Here is a 19706-nt window from a genome sequence, read left to right on the forward strand (position 1 = left end):
TATGACGTGCTTGTATTTTGGAGAGAAGGGTTTTGTGGGGACAGGCCTAGGAGTACGCTGTATGGCTGGGGAGTCAGCACAACAGAGAAACACAGAGAACCGGGCAGACCCCAAGGCCCAAGCTGGGGGAGAGGCTGCCCGCAAATTGGAACCCTGGAAGCTGGTTCTGTCCCTTAGCTGGGGCCTCAGACCTCACTTCACAGCCCAGTCCTGTTGATACAAGAATAAAAAACGTTGGGCATGAGAAGGGCTGTGTCCCAGGCTTTCGTTGAGCCCCTGGGATGTGCCCCACCAGATTTTGTTCTTTGACTTCATGCAGTAAAGAATTCAAGAGCAAGCCAGTGTTGAGTAAAGGTATATATATTCAGACAGATACATTGAAATGCAAGAGAAACGTCACGAGGTGTGGGGGTTTCATGCACAGGTTAGAAGTAGGTACACACCCCACAGACAGAAGGTCTGTCTTCTCCAAAGAGGGACAGAGAGTGGTGACCGCGAGGTGGCGCTGTGTTGCTTGTTTTCTTGGGCTTGGTGGTTTCATATGCTAATAAGTAGAAGGACCAGCCTTAGGGCAAGGGGCTAGGATTCCCAGGGAGTTGGCCATTTCCCACCCTTTGACCTTTTGTGGCTATCATTGGGACTGCCATGGTGCCTGGGGCATGTTATTCACCAGGTTACTATTACAATGGATGTTTACTGAATCTCAAGATCTGCTAGAAGTTAAATCTCTTCATCCTGAGCCTCAAGGCCTATTGGGGGTTGAATCCTTCACCATTTTGTTGTCAATTGCTGCGGCCTTCCTTGAATGGCTGTGCTCTTACCCCTTCCACCCTGTATCACTGTGATGACACAAAGACAGCAAAGGCCGGGCCCTAACCGTGCTCCTGCATTTAACGGCAGGAGGTGTGGTGTGGGCTTATGATGACTCTGAGTGGTGAGAAGGATGTTTCAGATTTTCCCACGTGAGACATGGGGATTTACCAGCAGCCTCCCCAGATTTATCTCACGGGCATTATCGCTTGTGTTGTTATGGAAACAAAAGGCCAGCCAAGAAATAAGAATCACACAGAGGGTTGGAGTACTGAGATTTATTAAGCTGGCGGGCTCAGAGGGGTTTCTTTTCCAAAGCTCTGAGCACCTCCAAGACGTGCACATGAGGTTTTATAGGGTTAATTACAAGTATGGGGCTATTACCCAATAAGGCTCAAACAACAAAAAGCAAGGAATCAGTACACTGAAGCTTATCAATTTGGAACAGATCACGTTACTGACAACTGTTGACCTTGGATTTTCGGGTTAGCTTATTAGCCCAGTAAACTGACACTAAACTTCAGATTTACCAGGTAGCCCAGCAAAACTTAGATCAGGAAACCGACACTTATCACACTTTGATTTGTGACTTAGCTTGTTAGCCCAGCTGTGGTTTTCCTTCAGTGTCACTTATCTTTTGAATTTTTCTTTTTTTCTTTTTTTTAATATTTAATCCAAATTTAATATCAGGGTTCTTTGGGAAAGAAATTTCTCTTTTTCTTTTCTTTGGTGATCTTTTAGGGGGGCAGTTAATTAGATGTATGAACCTGTTAGTGGAAGCCCTGGGACTTCAACCCAGGACCCCGTGCACGCTAAGCACACGCTCTACCACCCACCCCATCATCTTTTCTTTTTGGTTTCGCTGCCAAGAATCCTACAGCTGAATTTCTAGTCAGCCTTAACACTTGCCCTGACTTCATGGAATCCATTTTTATGAGTTTACTTCCCCCTGGTTTCATTTAAGTATTGAATCTTCATTTTCTCTTCACTCTCAGTTTTGCCTTTTTGTTGTTATGGTGGTTAAGCTGTGTTTAACAGAATTGTTTAAATTCTCTTTTAGCAAGAGGCTGAATGTAAATAAATATGTAAGCAAACAGCACAATTAAATGCTTTTATACATTCTGAGCTGTTTAGTAGTAACTTAAAAACCGAATTGAATATTAAAGTGATAGCATTTTAAAAATATTTTTTAATTTTTCATAAAAATATAGCTGATTTAAAATATGATATTAGTTTCAGGTGTACAATAGATGCTCCATTTATAGTTACTGTAAAACATTGTCTGTATTCCCTGTGTTGTAAGATACATCCCTCTAGCGTGTTTACATTACATGTTGCAGTTTGTATAAGAAAGTTGGGTAACGCAGAGTCTGGAACGTGGCTGTGTATGACTCAGGTTCACGCTCACCCTGCCTGTCAGAGCTCAGGCCTTCACTCCTTTCTGCAGGGGAGCGAGTGGAGGCAGCTCTCATCAGCGCTGTCACCACCCTCTGAGTGGCAGTGACAGCAGTGACTGTGTGTGGACGTGCAAATTGTTTTTCCAAGAGCTTTATATGCGTTTCTGCATTTAATAATTAAAGCCCTCCTGTGAGGAAGCGTTTTAAGTTTTTAATGCATAATACATTTTATTTTGATATTGATAGATTTCAAACCTCTGGAAAATTTACAGGAGTAGTACAATAAACGCTTAGATACAGTTCACTTTTAAGGGCACTATTTGGCTTTTTGTGTCTGGCTTATTTTAGCATAAAATTTCAAGGTTCATCCATAATTGTAGCCTGAATCAGTACTTTATTCTTTTTCCTTGATAATATCCTTTTCCTTTTTTTTTTCGTTTTTGGTCTATTTAAAAATATTTTCATTGAAGTCTTGTTAGTTTATAATTTTGTGTTAGTTTCTTGTGTACAGCACAACACTTCAGCTAAATAGGAACCTACCTGTATTCATTTTCATCCTCTTTTTAAACATAAGTTACTATAAGATATTAAATATATTCTCCTGTGCTATACAGTATAAACTTGCTGTTTATTCTTTACATACTCAGTATCTGCAAATCTTGAACTCCCAGTTTATTCCTTCCCACACCCTCTCCCCACTGGTAACCATAGTTTGGTTTCTATGTCTCTGTGTCTGTTTCTGTTCTGTAGATAAGTTTATTTTTTTGTTTCTTTCTATTTTTTTTTTTTTAGAGTCCACATGTGAGCAATCTCATATGGTAGTTTCCTTTCTCTTTCTGGCTTACTTCACTTAGAATGACATTCTCCAGGTCCATTGATGTTGCTGCCAATGTCATTATTTTATTATTATTTTATGGCTGAATAGTAGTCTATTGGACAAATATGCTACAACCTCTTTATCCAGTCATCTCTCAGTGGACATTTCGGTTGCTTCCATGTCTTGATATTGTAAATAGTGCTGCTGTGTACATTGGGATGTAGGTGTCTTTTTCAATTAGGGTTCCTTCTGGATATATGCCCAGGAGTGGGATTGCTGGGTCATCTGGGAGGTCAATTGTATGTCTTTAGAGGAACATCTATACACTTTTCCACAATGGCTCCACCAAACTGTATCCCCACCACAGTGTAGGTGTGTTCCCAATTCTCCGCAGACTTTCCAGTATTTATTGTCAGTGAACTTCTGAATGATGGCTATTCTGACTGGTGAGAGGTGATACTTGATTGCAGTTTTGATTTGCATTTCTCTGATAATGATATTGAATATTTTTTCATGTGGCTACTGGCCATTTGTACGTCTTCATTGGAGAAATGTTTCTTTAGGACTTCTGCCATTTTTTGAATTGAATTGTTTGTTTTTCTTTCTTATTAAGTGTAAAAGCTGTTTACATATTCTGGGAATTAAGCCCCTAGCAGTTTCATTTATTGTAAATATTTTCTCCCATTCCATAGGTTGATTGTCTTTTTGTTTTGCTTACTGTTTCCATAGCTGTGCAAAAGCGTGTAAGTTTAATTAGATCCCTCTTGTATATTTTTGGTTGTTTTTCTATTGCTTGAGTAGACTGCTCTAGGAAAACATTGCTGAGATGTATGTCAGATGTTTTGCCTATGGTTGCTTCTAAGAGGTTTATAGTGTCTTGTCTACATGTTTAAGTCTTTAACACATTTTGTATTCATTTTTGTATATTCTGTGAGGGAGTAGTCTAACTTCAATGATTTACATGCAGCTGTTAAGTTTTCCCTACACCATTTGCTGAAGAGGCTGTCTTTACTCCATTGTATTTTCTCACCTCCTTTGTCAAAGTTTCAATGACCAAAAGTTTGTGGGCCTATTCTTGGTAATTTTGTTTATCCGTTCATTGATGGATGGATATTGTTAGTAACTTTTGGCTACTCTGAATGATACTGCTATGAAAATTGATGTGAAATTTTTTATGGGAATATGTTTTCATTCTGTTGGCTGTACATTTGCCCCGCCATATCTGTAGTTTCCACTACATGAATCCAGATGGCTGATTGTAAAGGGACTCGAACATCCTTGGATTATGGTATCCAGGGTATGGGGTTCCTGAAACCAACCCCCCAAGGATATTGAGAGATGACTCTATATGTAGGAGTGGAATTGCTGAGACATATAACTCTAAGCTTTTGAGGAAATACCAGACTTCTCCAAAGAAGCTGCAACATTGTTCCTTTCCCCTGGCCACATATGAGGTTTCTCTGCCTCCTGAACGACATTTGTTATTGTCCATGTTTTGGTTAAAACCATCCTAGTGGGTGTAAAATGAGATCTCATTTTGTTTTTGACTTCCCTAGTGATGCTGAGCACCTTTTCATATGATTATTGGCCATTTGTATATCTATTTAAATTCGTGGTAAATTTAAAAATTGGGTGTATTTTTTTGTATTGTTCAGTTGTAAGCATTCGTTATATATCCTGGATACTACTCTCTTATTACATACATGCTTTGCAAAATTTTTCTTCTATTCTGCACATTGTCCTTTAACTATATTTTTTTAAACATTAAAACAATTTCTTTACAAGGGAGGTAGTTAGATGTAAAGATTTATTTTATTTTTTTGCAAAGCACGCACTCTCTGACTTGAGATACCCTTTTCCCTTGTCATTTCACTTTCTTGATGATGTCCTTTGTAAGAAAAAGGTTTTAGTTTTGATGAAGTCCAGTTTATCTGCTTTTTCCTTCTATCACTTGTGCTCTTGGTTTTGTATCTAGGAAACCAAAGCCTATCCTAGGCCCACAAAGATTTATACTGTGTCTTCTTTTAGAAAGTTTATAGGTTTAATTTTTACATTTCTGTCTGTGATCTATTTTGAATTAATTTTATTTGTTATATAAAATATGGGTGTTCAGATTCCAGATCGATTCTTTTGCCTGCAGATACCCAGCTGTCCCTGAACCATTAGTTGAATAGACTATTCTTTCAATGGAGTGTTTTTGGCCCCCTAGTGGAAAAGTGTCTGTAAATGTAAGTTTTTCCCCGTGTGTTTTTATTGTGTCTTTTAGATTTATTTATCCAAACTTATCCCAGTATCATACTGACTTAGTACTATAGCATTTTAGTACACTTTAAAGTGAGTCCTCCAACTTTACTCTTCTTTTTCAAGGTTGTTTTTGCTGTCCTGGGCCCCTTGCACGTCCATGTGAATTTTGGGATCAGTTTTTCAATTTTGCATAGAAGTCAGCTGGAATTTTGATAGGGATTCCACTGAATATATAGTTCACTTTGAGGATTCTTAACATTTTTAATAATATTGTCAGTCATTCCATGAAAATGGGATGTCTTCCATATATGTAGATCTTTTAAAATTTATTCTGGTGATACTTCAAAAAGTTCAATGTACAAATCTTGTAAATTTTTGTTAAATGTATCTCTCACTTTATTTTTAATGCTGTTGTAAATGGAAAGGCTGAATTTCTTATGGGTGGGACTATGTATCAATCTTCTTATTTGTAGAATTCCTTCACAATAAATACCCTTGGTATATATTTGCTACATAAATCTATCCACAACTATTCCCCACCCCGTGTTATAAGAAACAAAGACCCAAGGTAAGCTACTTGAAAACACCTATGTGGAAGTGAGAAATGAGACCCTTGGGTGGGTCTTTGTGCAGATGATACTGAGAGCTTATTCTGAATGGCTTCTTCTTAATTACTTTTAAACAACCCTTTCAGTGTATTTAGTCAGATACATTAAGATTATGCCCTTTTGATGTGCGGAGTAGCTAAGACTATAATTTTCAAATAAATTCTAGTGAGAGTGTTGTACTTGAAACCTAATTTGCATCAATCTTTGAAGATTTATGTTTCAGGAGCTTTGACTAAAGAACAACTGTCTTTATTCTATAATGAGAACTAAATGCTCAAGCAACATGTAAGAGTTTGAGCAAACTGCCCCCGCCCCGTAGTGCTGGGTGGCTGCAGCTGTAACTGGAGTCAGCACTTACCTCTCCCAGTATGCTTGTGCTGATCTGCTCAAAGTGGTTCGTCCAACAGTTTGTCAGTAGTCTGTTGGAAAAAGTCATAAAACATTGATTGAAGGTTGCTAGAATGCAATATATTCTTATTAATATTAAGTAAGCACATATTGAATGCTTACTGTATGATGGAATTGTCCCTCAGCCTCACATGAATATTATTTCTCTTGAAACCTCACATATTTCCTTGTTATTCTCACTTTACAGATAAGGAGACTGAGAATAAGGTCTTCTCTCTTTTGGGGGGAGCTCATTATTAATGATGGGCAGTTGTAAGGAAAAAGATATTGATTCATCATGAGAAAACATTTTTGTGAGAGTCAGCAATGAAGTAGATGAACACTGAAGAAGGTGATCATTGTTCGAGTGAGACAAGCCCTGGGTTGTGCGGAGTCAGCATCCCTGTCCTAGACACGGCACGTGTAGAGCTGCGTGGTGGGTGAGGCGGCGCGGCCGTGCAGGGAAAGCGGATGCTGGGGCCTTAGGCTGTGCTCAGGCCTGGTTGGGCTTTCTCCTAAGGGGAGTGAACCATCATTGACAGATTTTAAGTAGGAGAGTGGGGTGCTCTCATAGTTCATATTTGTCTTCTAGAATGTTTGGAAACATTTAGAAGGCTTGGCAGGAGATGATGTGATGAGTCAGAGTAGGGTGGCTGCGAGGTGTAGCAGTGTCCAATTTTCAAGTGGTTTTCAGGCCCAGGCTTGTGGCTTAGTAGCCGTGTCAGTTTGAATGACGCACGCAAGGAAGTGAAACAATTTATCTAATCAATTGAAGCAGTGATGTACCCAATTCCCAGGACTATTGTGGAGATCCAGTGAGATACACTCTGCAGTGGGCAGCGTGGTCTCCAGCAGAGAGTCAGTGCTGAGTGAGTGCCAGTGAGTATCTGGTAGGTCAGTTGAGGGTAGTGGGACTCGGTGTCTGAGGATATCTGGTCCCTGAAGGAGGGGTCCATTCACATCTGTGAGTGATGGGCCTGAGTTGGGAGACGCAGGGAGACCTTACCCTCCGACCAGGGGCCCTGGTAAGGACGGCTATGGGAGGAACACCGTGAAGTCAGCTCTTTGCATGTGGAGTTGGAGCTGCCTTTGAGACAACTAACTGCAGTGTCACGAGCTTAAAGAGGAGATCTGGGCCCAGGTTGTGCATTTTCCTAAAATCTCAACTCCTAAGGACGCCGAAGTATTGATCACTGAACGTGAAGTCATACTTTAAAGGACAAACGAATAGTAGTATTATCTCTGTCATCAAAGCTCACGTCTATTTATTCATCACTCACTTTGCTAATTGGGTACATACAGAGCTCACTTCACCGTCCTCCCGTGGGCTCAGGCTCCACAGAAAAGAGCTGGTGAGACTCCCTCTTTTCTAGAATAAGACACATTTAGCTTGTAGACTTCTGTACCTCGCCAGACTTAGGAAATTAGTTTGTTGGTTTAATTGTATTTTCTGTTGGCCATGTCCTGACAGGAGAGAAATTTTACCTCATGGTCATGTTTCAATTAGCTGTTACTGAGAATTGCTGATCTGATACATAGTGTATGTATTATATTAACTTTGTAGAGTAGTTATCATTTTTCTGTCTTTGCCCTTTAATTTTGTTTGCCCCTTCAGTGTTCTATTCTTTTTGGGGCCTTATTTTTTTTTAATTAAAAAATGTCTGTTAGCAGTTAAGAAAAAAAAAGCAAAGAAAAAATGCACATGAGAACTAAATTTAGAAAATGTCTAGTGTGTTTTCTGTCTCGGCAATGGAGGGTACTAGAAACTCCTGAAAACCTTCATTACACAAGTTCCTTAAAATGCTGATTGAGAAATAAAACCTTCCTTCCTCATCTTTCAAGCTGCACAACTCATTGTCAAGAAAGTGAGGGAAAATTCTCAGAAGCCAAGACAAACGAGAAAGCAGGGTTTCTGAGAGATACATGAGCGTTAGAAGCCGTGGTGTGCTGGTTGGCTCCTGAACTGATTTCCAGTTTCCTTGACAGGAGGGAAGGATGTGAGCCCCAGACCTCTCACACTAGGAGTTGGATGGGTGATCATATAATGGGCCAAGCCCATCCTGAGAATCTTGCTTTACTAAAGGGTGAAATAGGAAAAAAAAATTCCTCAAGACAAGAAAGTAAGAAAAGTCAATTTTGTTGGAAGAGGGGAAAAATAACAAATCCAAAGTAAGGATATAGTTTAAAGCTGTTCTGGCATGAGAGTGACCACAAACTCCTGGCAGAAAAGCACAGCTACTCCTTGATTGATAAGTTGTGTTTTGAATGAATCAGTGAACAGCTATTCTGAAAAAGGCCTCCAGAGTCTTGTGGATCAAGATACTGGACAGCAAACACCTCTCTTCCAAGGACTCATTCAAATAACCAGAAAGGTTTTAAAGGAAACTAACAATAATCTGAGTTGTATTTATTGACATTACTATATGCTAAGAATTCAGAGGTGACTATGGAGTTGTCTCCTCTTTTATGGACCTTATTTTCTCTTTGGGGAGAAAAATGACATAGTTGGGTATCTTGGTGGAGGGAGGTGTTAGTCTGTTGCAATTAGCCAGGAGAGGAGATTAAGAAAACAGTGAAAGATGGGTGAACTTTTTAGCTGAGGACAGTCTTGTTCACTTGGCTTTTAATTGCAGGCTCAATGAGCTGTCACTGGAGGGACTAGATCTTACGGAGGATGGACTTAGCTCAGGCCTCTTTTGAATGGACAAGTGAACCTGGAAAAAGACAGTCAAATCTGTGCAGACATTAAAGTTCACTTGAACGTGCTGCATCCCTGAGCCAAAGATAGGACAAATATGCAGCAATTCTTGAGGACAGAAGAGTGGTTTTTAAGGTTCTCCAAGAATGAATCCCATGGAACCGAGATGGCCAGTTGTCAAACTGAGACTTTGTTCTTTGGACGGTGTACCCAGCAAGGGTATTGGCCTTTTATATGTTTCCATTTGTCTTTAATACATGTCTGTTGATGAGGACATGGGCACAAATGTTTGACACCTTGTCGAGGCGATTTTGGATACCTGCCTAGAAGCACGGGCACAGTTGTGGCTGCTTCATACATCTTGCAGCCCATCCCTTTCCCCGGCTCCGTGATCACGGCAGAGTGGTTCCTTGTTGACCTGTCCGTTTCCTCTGTGACATCATAACCCATGAAAAGACCGGAGCATATTAACTTGGCTTTGTTAAAGTCAAAGAAACAGATCAAATATGGAGTCAGATTTGTTCTTTCCTATTTCAGTAGTACCATGGAGATGGCAGTTTGGGCAGCTTTTTGTAGTGTCCTGGAGGCTTTCTCTCTCAGCTTCTGGGTGCCTCTATTGAAAACCCTTCATTGCTGTCTGGCCTGCTGGTAATGCACACTGCCTGTTTTGCCCTGAAGATGTGTTCTGTTTATAAACTCATCTCTACTCCTTGGAAAACAACTCAAGAAAAACTCAGTTGGTTTTCCACCAGCCATGGGCAGGGGTGAGGTAAACCGTGTTATTATTTCATAAAATAATAGTAATAATAGTAATAGTCATAGTAGTAGTACTTGTAGTAATAGTAATAATAATAATAATAATAATAATAATAATAATAATAATATTAATAGAAGTCTTAAAACAGGACAGAGCACATTGGAGAGAGTCAAAAAATGCTTTCTGGCTTAAATCAAAAGTGATGACTAGTGATTCCATGGCTGCTGTATTTGCTAAGCTAATTACTCCTTTGCTCCATTACACATTTCTTTTATCTGAAAAAGAAATACAAGGAAATGGTTTAAAAAAAACTCAAACAGAGCACAAAAATACACAAGTGAAAGAAGTTTTCCCTCATCCTCTGTTCTTTCAGCCCTCTCTGGAGATGCCTCTGTTTACTATCCTTTGGGTGCTTTTCCAGATATGCTTTGCACATTCCCACCTATGTATGTAAATTCCTTTAAAATTTTAGTTATTTTTAACTTAAAGGGATTTAAATCCTCAAGTGGCTTCTGGCCGGGTAATATAACAGAACAAATCTGACTCCATATTAGATTTGTTCCTTTGAATTTAACCCTGTGCTCTGTCACCTAGGCTTCATCTTGCTTGTAAAACAATGTTGCCTAGAGCCTGAAATAAACAGGAGACCCTATTCTGAAGGCTCTGACCTTTAAGGATATTTAACACTTTTTCATTCATTAAAAGATAGCAAATTGCAGAATAGAAAATAACGTTTCTTTTGTTGGAGGTTTACAGGGATCTGACCCACGCAGATAGCTGCAAGAACAAAGGATTCTAACAAGAAGGAATTCCTACACTAAGAAGTTTGCACTAACCAAGCACATAGGAAAGGAGCCTGAATTGTGACTTGGGGAGATGGTTTTCCAGGACATTAGTTTGCCATCTAGGTCTACAGAAACTTGCTATTCCATGCCCCAACATTTGGTCTCCCAACTTATTGGCCTGTCCTGCACTGAGGAGAATGAATTTGGACTTGGTAACACTCCTATCTACCTAGAAAGCTGGGCACTGGAGCTGAGTGTTATGGAAACAGGCCAGCCAAGAAAAAAGCACCAATCGGAGTGTTGGAGTACTCAGAATTATTATGCCGGTGGGCTCAGAGGGGCTTCGGCTCCGAAGTTTTGAGTACCTCCAAGACGTGCACATGAGGTTTTAAAGGCTTAATTACAAGTAAGGGGGGATTAGCCAATAAGGCTCAAAGAACAAAAAGCAAGGAATAAGTACACTGGAGCTTATCAATTTGTAACAGATCACATTACTGACACTTGTTGAGCTTGGAATTACGAGTTAGGTTGTTAGGCCAATAAACTGACACTAAACTTCAGATTTACGAGATAGCCCAGCAGAATTTAGATCAGTAAACTGACACTTATCACACTTAGATTTGTGACTTAGCTTGTTAGCCCAGCTGGACTTTTCCTTCACATGAGGACAGCTCTCCCACACCCAGGGAACTACTGTGAGCCCTTGATGTTTCCACTAGGGTGGGTATGGTTTACCCAGGAGGGATGGGGACTATGCACCAACACTCAGGCAGTCTGCTCTGTCTGGGGCTCTGATCTTGTACCATCCCGCTCCCCGCCAGCCCAACACCTGGGACAGTGGAGCTAAGGCAGAGATCCTGCCTGCCTGTTTCCCAGCGTGTAAAAGGGGAATATGTGCTCTTCCCAAGGTAGTTCTGAGCGACAACACCTGCGGGTGCTTGGTTCTCAGAGCAACAGAAAACCCAGCTCCGCGTGGGGGCAACGGGTGTGATCTCCCTAGGGTTTCTGCAGAAGCATCGGACGGAGGGTTGGATCACGGTGGTAAAATTGAGCTGCGGGGCTTGAAGGGTAACAGAAGGGTACAGAGGCAGGTCTGCCGCCTAGGGGTGCCCCAGAGGTAAAGCTTTTTTTCTCCAACTCCGCTAAGACCCTCCCTTCTCCAGAGCCCTTCCTTCTCTCTGCTCATCCTGTCCATCTGTATCCCTCCAATTTTCCCGTCCTCTCCACCCGCTCCCATCTTCTCCCTCCCTCGCTGTCCCACCTTCTCTCACAGAACCCAGAGAGGATCGCTGGCCCTCCTGCGCATGCGCAGTCAGTGCCAAGTGGTCCGCTGGTTGGGAGCTCCATATCCGAGCCGGGGATCGGGCCCAAAGGCTTCTCAACTACGTCGCCCGGTAGTCCTTTGGTTCCTGCCTGGGGCCGGGGCCTCTGACTGTGGAAGTGCAAGGTGGGGGGCTCCCAGCAAAGGGGTCAGGCGGCTGCGGGAGGGCGGTCCGCCTGTCACAGACCCCAAGGGCGCTAGTCAGCCCGTGTTCAGATGAATTGCTCAGGCCAGACCCCTCTGTCAGCGCCACCTGCCCCGGCGCCCCGGTCACAGTGTCCAGGGCCTGGTGCGCACCTGCCACCTCTCACCCAGCCGGGATCCCCTCAGTCCGCGGCTGGCGTCCCATTCCCCTCTCCCTCCCGCTAGTCCTCTCCTCCCGGGCTTCCTCTCCTCGTCCGCCAGCCCGTCCCCGCCCCTGGGCGGGCTGTGTCCCGGGCGGGCGGGGTCTGCGGACCCGGACGGGGGCGGGCGCCTGGGACTGGGGCTGGGGCTGTCCTCCGAGCGAGGCTGCAGCCCGCGTCCCCCTCCCCGCTTTCCCTGCCCCGCGACCCCGGGGCTGCCCTGCTCTCCCTTTCCCGCTCCCTGAGGACCAGCTCTGTGGCGTGGGCGCTGCTACCTGGGCTGAAAGCCTCCGGCTCTAACGCCCAGCTTCTCCTGGTGGAGTTGGGAAAAGGGAGCGTCACTGCTAAGCGAGGTTCTGTCTCCCCCCTCCATGTTTCTGCCGCAGGTAAGTACCTTGAACACTTTCAGGTGTTATGATGGAGGTGCTTGTTGATGTCACGTGTTTTTATAGTGAGAGGGATTGCAGTGGTGAAAGCAGGGCTTGGTTCTGTTAAAAATGTGCTGAAGGCATGAGGCTGTGACATCCTCCTTCCTTCCCTCTCCCAGGGTGAAAGGAGTGATCCTCGATTTTCAAAAGATAGTTACAGTCCCTAACTAGCCCAGCCCAGCTAGTGTGTGTTAACAGGAACAGCACCACCAGAGGCCTTGGAGACCCAGGGATATTGCAGTCCTAAAGTGCTCCTGGCATAGTTTGGCTTGTTTAGGTTTTTTGTTTTTTCTTAAATTGTGGGACAGACTAGTGTATAAACTGAAAAATAATTGTCAAGAAATAATTTTCATAGGACAGTTTTATTGTGATATAGTTCACACACCATGAATTCCATCCATTTAAATGGTACAATTCAGCAGCTTTTTGCATATTCACAGTGGTGCATGCATTATTATTCCAGAACGTTTTCATCACTTCAGAAAGAGCAGTGGAAATGAATGACCTATCCACCCCTCCCAAGTGGTGGTTCTAAAGAAATTTCTTGGCTATTCCTGACCATAAATTAACTTGTTATATTCCAAGAAAAATCTGGTAGGAATTCTAACCAGAATTGAAATGAATCTGTCTATCAAAACAGGAAGAATTTATACCTTTATGGCATAAACTTCTTCTACCCATGAATATATCTGGGACCCTATCTTTTCATCTGACCAGAGCCTGGCCCATGTGAAGTCCTCACTACTTTTTGGGCTTGTGAATGATGAGATTCTATACATCGTTAGTTGCAACTGTAGCCTTTCACAGAAGAGAAAAGTAACCTCAGTGAAGCAAGTGACTCTCTGATGGTCAGAAAGAGTGACAGCCAGTGCTGGAGTGATCCAGTGGACTTGGTGTTTGCAGCTAGATTTCTCGACCACCTACAGTTAAGGGGATTAGAGAGTTCTTTTATTTTTTCTTAATGGCATTGCATTTATTTTTACTTATTTTTTAAAATTATTTTTTATTTAAGTGTAGTCAATTTACAATGTTAGTTTCAAGTGTACAGCAGAGATTCAGTTATAAACATATGCTTATGTATATATATATATGTTTTAGATTGTTTTTAGTATAAATCACTACAAGAAATTGAATATAGTTCCCTGTGTTATGTAGCAGGTCCTTGTCATTTATTTTATATTTACTAATTTGTATCTGTTAATCCCCCCTTTCCTGCCTGCTAAACACAGTTTGCTTTCTATGTCCATGAGTCCATTACTAGGAGCACCGTTTTTCCTAGTAATATATGCTCTTTTGCTGCTTTCAGTTTCAGTAATTCCATCTTATCTGTGGGCGCTTTTCTTCTGGTGGCCTTAATGTGGTTTGCACACGTGGTAATAGAGATCTGTATTTGGGAGAACCCCAGGCCTCGTGTAGTCCCTGGTACAGAGTGCCCACTGAATTGATGCTTGAACTGGGAAAAAAGCACAGTAAATGTTGGAATTTCCACTATGGTTGAGAATTCTATAACCTCTTTTGACAAACTTAATATTGGCTGCACCCATTCTGGGTAATTTGGTGGAAATTCATGTTATGGTGGTGAAGAGACGGGGCCTTGTATGCTTCTTCTCTTTCTGTTTTCTAACACTCATTCTCCTGGGCCTTCCAGATCCTCCCCTAGAAGTGCCAGGTCTGGCTTGGTGCTGCGCTGAGGCAATATTTGTTAATAAGGCCCTTTCCTCATCTCTTCTGAGCCTCCGGTTCTTTCTCTGCACAATGAGGGCTTAGACTAGATAACTACTTTTCAGTTTCTTTTAAAGCCATGTTTCCTTTGAGAAACAGAAAATGCAAATCTCTCCTCTCAAACCAACCCTTTAGATTTTGAAAAGTCCTCCAAGGAGTGACATAGCTCTTTGTGGAAAATGAATGTGATTGTGATTCCAGGTGACACAGAAAAGACTATTCAGAGATTGATTGCAGGGAGAGGGCAGGAAAGGGGCAGTATGTCACACTTTCTAGTGTGAGCACTGGAGCAGGGGCTTGGATTTAAATACGGTGTCTGACGTGGCCTCTCTCTAATCTTGTAGAATGTGATAAACTACTCTACCTCAGTTTCTTGATGTGTCAAGTTGGGGTGATAATATTTTAAGGCTTTTGTGAAACATTATGCACATAAGCCATTTGTGTATGGGTAGAAACAAGACCTGCTAGGGATTCAGGGATTTGTTTAAAAAAAAAAATCTTGTCCATAGCACTCTGTCTGTGTGTATTTAGTAGTTCCTGAAGGGTGAGGGTGAGTCTAAAGTCCATCGTGGGACAGGTGGCCCATGATTCTCTGTGCCCCTGAATGCCCCCTCCTCCCCAGTCCTCTTCCTCAGTCCAGGATGAAGTTCCCTAGTAGATTTACTCAGAGGTCTTGTGAAAATGGCTATTCATTTTATTGTTTCACCAAGAAGGGCTGCCATCATGATCTCTGTGGTCAGGTTTTGAAGGGCTGCCATCATGGTATCTGGTAAGAATTCTATGGAATTGGGTGTTTCTATTTAATGAAAAGAAAAAAATTACAAATAGAAAATTAGAACAAGGATGGTCACATGGGCTCTTGGAAGTGGACACCATTAGAAGTTGGAGGGACTAGTGGGCTCAGTGGGAATGTTAACTGAGTGTATCTCATGGGCTGGGCATTGTCCTATTTGTACTGTGTGTTCCTTATTTGAGACAGTGAGCTCACCTAACCTCGAAAACCTCTTTAAAAAATTAGACTTTTTATTTTGAGATGTAATGTAGATTCCCATGTGGTAGTAAGAGATAATATGGAGAGAGCCTATGGACTCTTTGCCCAGTTTTCCTTAATGGTTCCATCTTGCAATATTGGGGTACAATTCATTACTGACTCACTAACAATTTGAGGTTTGTGTTATTGCCCTCATTTCTATCCACGATTAAATTGGGGCTTAGAAAAGCACACAGGCCTGCCCAGGTCACCCACATTGTTAGTGCAGAGTCTGGTGAAGGTGGGCTTGGGATTTCCAGGAAGTATCATTATGATGGTCTTTGGCAGGGAGCAGCATTCACTTTGCTTGTTTATTCATTCATTCAAAAAACATTTATTGAGTAAATTCTGTGGGTCAGATGCTTTCTTAGGGTTATCTGATTCTTCAGCAGTACTGAGAACCAGGTAATGTTTATATTTTTTAAACTGAGAAAATTAGCTCTGAGAGGTTATAACTCCCCCAAAGGAAGAATAGCTCATAAAGGGGGGATAGTACATTTGTACAGTCACCACTTTTTATGCAGGTGGTACCCTAGACATTTTACATTTGCAAACATCCGTAATCCAGATATATTCTTGCAAGGCAAGGATTTTTTTTAATTGATGTATACTCAAGTTTACAATGTTGTGTCAATTGCAAGGTGTTTTTTGACTTTTGAATTAAAAAATACTTTTTCAGGAGGGAAATTAGGTGTATTTATTTGTTTGATTTTTTAAAATGAGGTACTGGGGTTTGAACCCAGGACCTCGTACATGCTAAGCATGTGCTCCACCAATGAACAGTACCCTCTACCCCAAGGCAAGTTTTCTTATCCATTACTATGAAGCTAAGTGGTTCAAATAAATTGAATAGAATTCCAGATCTTTTGATCCTACTGTGGTCCTTTTCTTTATATTCTGCTGAAGGGGTTTGGGGAAAGCATATCCTTTGTTCATTACTTTATTCAGCATTTTTGAGTAGTGACTTTATATCAGAGCCTTGCTAGGTGCTTGGAAATATAAAATAAGAAATGACACTTCTCTGCAGGGGCAGGAAGCCTAGACCAAAAACTGGGTAATGTGATCCGAGCTACAGTAGCCATGTGCAGACTATGAGGACAAACTGTACCCCCGGATTTGCTTTGGCTTCCCTTGCCTTCTGTCTGGTACACACCAGGTCACCGCAACCCAGATGGGCCCATAGCACACAGCAGAGTATGTACCTCGATCTCCTCTCCTGTCTCGGCAGGGCCTGCAACATGAGCATCCCTGACTACGTGCAGTGTGCTGAGGACCACCAGACTCTTCCCGTTGTAGTCCAAACCATGGAGATCATCTCAGAGGAGAATATCTTTTGCATCTATCAGCTACTCACCTCGGTGAGCCATATCAGCCCATGTGGCTCCCAGTGGACACTCTGTATCCACTACAGGCACCACTATGTGCCCGAGAATGGGTGGAGCGTCTTCCAGAAACACTGCAAGGTCGTGGGCCTTGTCACCATTACCGACTGTCTCTCTGCCAAGGCCTTGGAGAAGCTCCACGTGCAGAGGAGCTGTATGGCACCTCGATAATGACTCTCAGCTCTTTGTCTTTGTACTGCATGTGGAGGAAGTCGAGCAGCCGCGCACCGACGTTGCCTTCAAATTTAGAGGACTGCAGGGTGGTGGACAAGAGGATCGAGGACTTCACTGAGTCACTCTTCATCTTGCTCAAGTCCAAGTGGCTGGATGGTGGCCCCAAGAATTCTGGGGACAAGATTCCCCTCCTCTGCATCCTGTTTGAGAAGGAGGACTTCATGGGACTGGACACAGACAGCAGGTAAGTTTACCTGGAGGCCAGTCCACCCTGGCTTTGTGCCGGATTGCTTCCCTACATCCAGAAAGGGATCAGCAAGGAAGAAGTCTGTCTTGTAGCCAAGGGGGGATGGAGATGCAGCCCGCCGGTTTACAGACATTTCAAAGTGAATCCGCCTTTGTTTCAGAGAGATCCTTTTAGGGTTAGTGTGGACACTTACTCCCGGTTTACAGCCATGACCATGGTGGGACCCCTGGGGTTGCTGTCCAATAAAGTAGCCAAAGCCACTGATGCTAGGAGCACTGGGGAGGAGGCTGGACTGAGCTGAGATGTGCTGTAGGTCAAATGCACATCAGACACTGAGGCTTGTCTAGTAAAAGTATATAAACTATCTCTTTACTTCCTATATTGCTTACATGTCAAAATGATAGTATTTTACATACAGTAGATTAAGTAAGATCTGTTCTTAAAATCAGTTTCTAGTATTTGTATTTTGTTTGTTGGTTTGTTTCTTTGTTTACCATTTTAAACGTGGCAAATGGGAAACGTTATTTACATGGCTCTCATTTCATTTCTGTTGGGCAGCCTGTCCTGGGACAGTCTCATCCCTTTGCTTATAGATGAGATGCTGAACCCCGAGAGGCGGAACGAGGAGCTGGTTGAGCTGCGGCTGGAGCCGGTGTCTCCTGCCTCCCAGGCCCAGCACCTATTCTGCTCAGGCCCTCTCTTCTTGCCCGACAGCCTCCATGCCAAGTTAGGACATCAGAAACACCGCCGGGGACTTCCGAATGAACTCCTTATGCAGGGAAAGGCGTATCACGGTGTATGGGACAGAGCAGGGAAATGTTCATTCTCACTTTTTCCCTGTGATTAAGTCAACGGCCCCACATTGCCTCGGAAGTACAGACGAGCTCTTCTGGGCTGCCTACCCCCCCAACTTCAGCTCTGTTTCCCGGTGTATCTGTTGTGCTGTCCCTCGGGCAGAAGAGGGTGAGATGCCTTTTCCGAGACATGGAAACCTTTGCTGGGGAGAGTGAGGGAAGCTGTGTTCCCCCGGCCTACGGCCTCTGTCCTTGTGTCTGGAGAGGGCTCATGGTGGTCCCACAGGTGACGGTCGGAGAACCTGGCACATGTTTCTGTGCCGGCTGTGAAGGAAGTGCTCTGTGACTCTTGAACTTAGCTAAGATCAGATCCTACTCTCTGGTTGTTGGTAAGTTGGAGGAGAAGATGCTAGAGAATTGATAAAAAGAATGTCTAGACCAGCCCTGTGAGTGAGAAGCACAGGGGACACGAGTCCCACCTGCGAGAGACAATGTAGCGGGCTGTAGATGAATTTTCTGTTCCTCCCAGACATACCTCTATGACTTAAGGAAGGGGAGAGGCATGCTGTAGCCATGATCTGTACTTGTCCTCTCAGGGCCCTGTGATCTACATGCCCGCACTCCCCATCTGCTTCTTAAGATGAGCTGGCATGTATAGGAGCCTGGGAACTGCTGAGGGCATAGCTGCCAGCACCGTGCTACACCAAGTCTGGCTCCGTTCACCTCTCCTGTCAACACCTGCTGAGGCCCCAGGCATTAGTCAAGGTAGGTGCATCAGTGCAACATAAGCAGGGACCACTTCTCCCCCTGGACAGACTGGTGAGTGAGCAGTGGAAGCCTGGATCCCTGCCCCAGCCCCCACGCCAGTGCCTCCTCTTTTGTCATAGGAGGCACTGGTGATATTTTTGCTCAACAAATGCTTGTCTCTGAGTCTGCATCCCCACCAGAGAATGCCAGATTGTTTTTGTCTTTTGAAGTCTGCCCTTGGGACTTGGCGGAGTATCCGGATGTGTAATTAGCCCACAGTGGTTGACACTGTCCCCATTGTTTACCCAGAACCTCGTGTACCAGGCATGGCTCCCAGTATCGAAATACAGCAGCGCATTAAACCTCCCTCCTTTTGGGTCTGTCTGTTCTGGTACCATAAGGGCTCAGCCAGCTTCTGAACGTCAGTGAGATAACGCGGCCAGTGAGCTCGGGTCAAGCACATTCTCCTCCAGTCACTTTTACCCCATTGTTGCTTTTAGTATTCCACAGTCATTAATTATTTAAACAATTCTTTGGTACAGGAGCAGAGCCTAATTCTCTCCTGCTACTCTTGGTGGAAGTGAGTAAAACGGTCCAGACTGAAATGCGACCACAATTTGTAGCTCAAAAGCTGCCTTGAAGCTTGTAGGTGGAATTTTGGTTAGGGGCGCTGACCACGTTGGGGTCCCCCGGCAGCGCCGCTCCCCTCAGGTCCCTGCTTTCCCTGGAGCAGGGGGTGAGAGTGGGTCTCACCATCCCCTCGTCCCTGGCCTCACACACTCACGTAAATTCTTGTACATGCTGTCAAAATCATTTTTGTTCTTGTGTGTTTCTAATTTTCTCTTGTTCCTCTTTTCCTTTTTCTTTATTCCTTTTTCATTTGTACTGCCCAGTGAGCATGTTGTTGCATCTGAAAATGTGGGCTGTGCACACCCTGCATTGGAAATAGCCAGATTGCCCTCCATACTGTCTCCATCGCTTTAAAAAGCAAAATCTTAATATCTGTCTTGATCC

General features: G+C 43.3%; 1 protein-coding gene across 4 annotated transcripts in view; it reads left to right on the forward strand.

Moving 5' to 3' along the window:
- Positions 1-19706, forward strand: part of LOC140694828 (trafficking protein particle complex subunit 9-like) — a 195636-nt gene that overhangs the window by 75018 nt on the left and 100912 nt on the right. Inside the window, exon 1 of one of the 4 annotated variants that reach the window (XR_012070471.1) lies at positions 16919-17148. The exons of the other annotated variants lie outside the window; for them this stretch is intronic. The gene's annotated coding sequence lies outside the window, so the exon portion shown is untranslated. Of the gene's footprint in view, positions 1-16918; positions 17149-19706 lie in introns of those variants that run through there. 4 annotated transcript variants of the gene reach the window in all.

Source organism: Vicugna pacos, unplaced genomic scaffold (assembly GCF_048564905.1).
Source record: "Vicugna pacos unplaced genomic scaffold, VicPac4 scaffold_105, whole genome shotgun sequence".
NCBI lineage: Eukaryota > Metazoa > Chordata > Mammalia > Artiodactyla > Camelidae > Vicugna > Vicugna pacos.